This window comes from Grammomys surdaster, unplaced genomic scaffold (assembly GCF_004785775.1).
Source record: "Grammomys surdaster isolate TR1022 unplaced genomic scaffold, NIH_TR_1.0 134, whole genome shotgun sequence".
NCBI lineage: Eukaryota > Metazoa > Chordata > Mammalia > Rodentia > Muridae > Grammomys > Grammomys surdaster.
In genome coordinates, this window is record NW_021604592.1 from 3,150,774 (window position 1) to 3,155,749 (window position 4,976).

The 4,976-nt window shown below is 44.4% G+C and overlaps 1 protein-coding gene across 1 annotated transcript in view; it reads right to left on the bottom strand.

The window, feature by feature from the left end:
• Aass (aminoadipate-semialdehyde synthase) overlaps nt 1–884 on the bottom strand; it is a 56,158-nt gene extending 55,274 nt beyond the window's left edge. The window contains exon 1 of the mRNA XM_028762572.1: nt 779–884. The gene's annotated coding sequence lies outside the window, so the exon portion shown is untranslated. The remainder of the gene's footprint in view (nt 1–778) is intronic.
• Nucleotides 885–4,976: the final 4,092 nt, after the last annotated feature.

Here is a 4,976-nt window from a genome sequence, read left to right on the forward strand (position 1 = left end):
TATCTATCTATCTATCTATCTATCTATCTATCTATCTATCTATCTATCTATCTCTATCTCCCCCACACACTCCGTCCCATTCAACCACGCAGAGTAGGTAACAAAGTGTGTCCACAGAGCCCCTCCTTGAGCACTGGCCAGGCCGACACAGCTGCCCAGAGTATCGAGAGTTTTGGACACTAAAACACACCTTGCCTAACTTTTTCATGCCTATCTCAAATAGATTACAGACTGACCCAGCCAGGTCTCTATCTCAGACACAGTGACCAGCCTTAAACTTGCAGCTAGGGCGGGGGACATTTGGTGTAAGAATTCCACCGAGCCAAGGAGGAGGTCAGAGAGAACCTTGCTCCCTCCATCAACCACCACAGGCAAAGAAGCTTTCAGTCCAAAGAATAAATAAGTTATTCACTCTGCAACTTTAATTTTAACACTGACCGGTATTGTATTCCCCAGCAACAGCACCACAACCACTAGAGCCCACACGCCAAAAAGTGCACCCACCTCCCCCTTCCTATTCAGAAGCCCCGAGGAGCTGAGCCCCGCAGCCCTTCCTCCCCACCCCCACCCCCCAGTAAAGCTGGGCAGAGAAGCCTAAAGCTTGTCCCACCTCCCTAGTTCTGTCACAAGGAGCCTCGAGATCGCCCGCGGCTTCAGGGCAGGAGGCCGATCTCTCCGCTAACAGCTGGAGTCCCGCGGTTGCGCTGCGAGCTCCAAGTGCATCCTGCAGGCAGAGGTCTCGCCTGCATCCGAACCTCCCTCCCGGCCCCCTTCTCACCTTGTAGGTTGTGGATCGGTCCCCAGTCTCCCAGCGCTCCTGAATCTGGACCCTACAGACTCTGATTTCCCAGCAAAAAATTGGCTAGGGGGGCGGGGGACCAGAAGGAGGAGGAGGTGTTTGCTCAACTTTTAAGTACGTCACAAGTCTTCCTTCCCGCAGCCAATCAGCGGCAGCCTCGAAGGAACAACCTTCTCTTCCACCAATCAGCGATGCTGCCAGGTACTAGATCATGCCTTGCCCCTGATCTACCCTAAAGTTCATCTCCCTGAAAGATCTCTGACCTTAGAGCTTACTTAGCTGACGGCATCGGGTTTTCCCTAGGTGGTTATTGATCGGGTTTGTAACCCCCTGTGGCAGCAAGCCTACGAGGGCAGAACAAAAACACAAAAGAAGTGTCTAGACACTATCTACTAAGTATATTTGCATGTCTCCTGGAAAAGATTGCAAGCGCACGTGTCAGGTTTGTTTTATGAAGTGCACTTTACAGAGTCTTTTCACAGCCTAGGAAGCCCAGCCCAATGAGAGTTCTAGCGTGTTTTAAGAACCCTGATAGCTGAGGGCTGAGAAACACAGTGTAGAGTACGGTCCATTCAAGGAACAGAAATTTAAGGATGACAAATGTATAACAAGTTCCAATATTGCTGAAATGCAGGTTTCGTAAAGACTAGCCTCAGTGACCTTGGAGCCTCGGGGTCATAGCCAGAAGGGTGTTATTTTTCCTGTTTTTACAAGTGTCTTCTCCATTTAGACTTGTGAAGGCAAGTTTCTGGATAAGCCTAAAGTGCTGGATAGTTTGTGTCAACATGACCCAGGCTAGAGTCATCAGAGAGGAAGGAGTCTCGGGCAAGCAAAGTCCATCCATAAGATCGGGCTATAGACAAGCCTGTGTGACATTTTCTTAATTAGTGATTCGCAGAGGAGAGACCATTGTGGTTGATGTTACCCTGTTGGATCTGGGTTCTAAAAGAAAGTAGGCCGAGAAAGCCGCGGGAAGCAAGCCAGTAAGCAGCACCCCTCCGTGGCCTCTGCTTCAGCTCCTACCTCCAGGTTTCCACCCTGATTGAGTTCCTGTCTTCATTACTTTTGATGATAAACTGTAATATGGAAGTGTGAATAAACTAAACCCTTTTCTCCTCATTGTTTTTTGGCCATCATCTCTCATCACCGTGACAAACTGGCACCAGAATAGTGGGGAGGCATGACCATGTGTTTTAGGGAGGATTGTGGAAAGACTTTGGAACTTTGAAGTAGAAAGCCACTGATGGGGCTGGAAAGATGGGTCAGTGGTTAAGAGCACTGACTGCTAGTCTAAAGACCCAGGTTCTATTCCCAGCACCCATATGACAGTTCACAACAGTCTGTAACTCCAGTTTCAGGGGATCCATGATAACAGGCAGGCACACACATGTCCATGCAGGCAAAGTACACATAAAATTAAATTAAATAAATCTTTTTTTAAAAAGAAAGAAAAGCCATTGAGTGTTGAGATCTCAGTGGGCAATTGGGTAGAGCTTGAGGACAATGGAGACAATGGAAGTCTGGCTTGTGAAGTTTCAGAGAGAAATTTACAAACTCTATAAGGGCCATTTGTTATTTTGAATTAAGATTCTCTAGCTCTTGTTAGCTGGAGCTGAACGATCAGCTATAACTACCAAGATACCAGAACTGTTAAAGTGAAACCTTTACTTTGCTGGAATATTCGATGCTGGTCAGCTGTTACTGATAAGTTAGCAGTGATTAAGAAGGGACCAGCATCACTGAGATGAGGTATTCTGTAAAGGGTTTCCTTGGAGTTGACATTCAGATGTTGTGTTCCAGGCATGGCCAAGGTTATACCTTGCACTGACAGCAAACTTGGTAGCGTAAGAGTCACCCAGGTGCTGCTGGTTTTGAAAGTGTTCATGAAGAAAAGCTGAGGTTTGGCACTGTATGGCTGAGTTGGGTTCTCTGAAGAGAGCACAGGTGAGACTATTGGTGAAAGTGCAGCCCAGGTACAGCAAAAGATCCCAGCATTTTGAAGATGCCAGTACCATGAGATGACCACCAAGAACAGAAGCAGCAGTGGAGTAGAGCCTGTCACAGCCTTGAAGACATACTGTGTGTGCTGCAGAGAGCAGAGCTGGAGAAATGACCCAAGCCCCATTGAAGGAGCTCAGAGGGTCATGAATGAATTCAAGATTATTGGACATTGAGTTATTTATGCTGGTAGGAGTTTATTTTTGCTTTGTTCAGATTGTGACTGTGCCCTGGTCCTTCCGTTTTGAAGAATATATTTTTAACTTAATTTTAATTTTTACGGGAACCTACATCTGAAAGACTTGGAACTTGTAAAAGAGATTTGGGTTTTTTTTTTTTTCAAATGAGATTGTATGTTTTAACCAGACTGAGCTTTTAATGTGTTTGAATTTGTGAAGACTGTGGGACTTTTAAAGTTCTTTATGTTTTCCATGTGAGGTCTTAGCAATGAATGAGAAAGGGAAAACGTGGCTTAATGGTGATGTGCGTGTGTGTGTCAAGTTGACAAGGGGTCAGTTGAGCTAATAATTTATGTCAACTTGACACAAGCTAGAATTATCACAGAGGAGGGAGCCTCAATCAGGAAAATATCTCCTTAAGATCAGGCTATAGTCAAGCCTGTAAGGAATGTTTTTACTTAGTGTCTTATAGGGGAGGGCCTAGCCCATTCTACATGGGGCCATCCCTGGCCTGACAGTCCTGGTTCTATAAGAAAGCAGACCTAGCAAGCCATGAGAAGCAACCCAGTAAGCAATACCCACCCCCGCATGGCCTCTCCATAGCTCTTGTCTCCAAATTTCTCCCCAGCTTGAGTTTCTGCCCTTGTTGCTTTTGATGGTGAATTCTAGGGGAGAAAAAAAACCCTTTCCTCTCTTTTTGGCCATGATGTTTCACCACAGCAATAGAACCCCTAACTAAAACACCAAACCAAACCTTCAGCTTTCTACCAGGCTAAGTGGTTAGAACTGCCGTGTTTGTGAAGAAATTGAAATGTTGCATGTCCACAGCCCAGCTACAGTTTATCTCTTACTATCTTTACCCCCTTAAAAAACCATTCCTTAGCCTGCTCTGGCTCGGACCTAACATCCTGTGACTAAGAGGTAAAACCTCATCCACTCACCTAAAGAATGTGACCAGACAGTATCCGAATCTATTACAGAGAGTAAGTACCCTGATTCACTGTAAACAACTCATCTAACGTTCCACCACTGTGGGTGAAATGCGTGTTGCTTTGTTCATTTTGTTATTGCTGTTGTTCTGCTTCTATGACATCTGAGGAAACTGCTGCCACGTTGGAACATGAAATTTGTGGTAACCTAAATCTGTGTTCCTGGGCTTGGTCACTCATATCTGGTTTCAGTAGAAACTGTCCCTTACTCCTACTGAGGTTGGAACTCTATCTTACTTCTTTTCTCATTTCTTCACATATGTTTAGCTATTGAACATTTAGTATTGTCCTGTCAATGTTTTAGACTAGTGGTTTTCAACCTTCCTAACACTGCGACCTTTTGATACAGTTCATATGGTGTGGCGACCCCCCCAACTGTAAAATTATTTTATTGCTACTTCATAACTGTAATTTTGCTACCATTATGAATTATAATGCAAATACCTGATATGTAGGCTATTGATAGGTGACCCCAAAGGCATCATGACCCACAGGTTGAGAACCACAGCTTTAGAAAGTAGACTATTTTTAGAACTCCATTCATAGCTCCAGTTGAAGAGAAAATTTAATTTTCCTTTGAAGTATGCTAGTTTGTTATCCATCTTTATCTTCAGACATCCAGTCACAAATTCTTAATCATTCTTCCACGGCTTCCTCACTCTCTCAGCTCTACCTGCACAGCAGAACCAGCCTAAAATCTACATAAAATACAGCACATAATTTTGTCTCCCTAAGGATCTGCAGTCTGGTTAACAGTCCTTACCTTTTCCTGTCAAGTTGTGAATCATGAAATGGTTATTTAATTTTTACTTGTTTGTTTGTTTTAACCTTTGTTCTTGTGTGTGATAATAGGGTAATAGTAAGAGCTGTTTCTTGGACCCTTTCTGTGTGTGGGGGGGGGGGGAGTGTCACACTATCCCAAGTACTCTAGCATGAAACTAGCTTAGGAAATGGTTATTGATTTTCCCCCACATATCTCACTTTCTACACTAAACATTACCTAATTTGCAA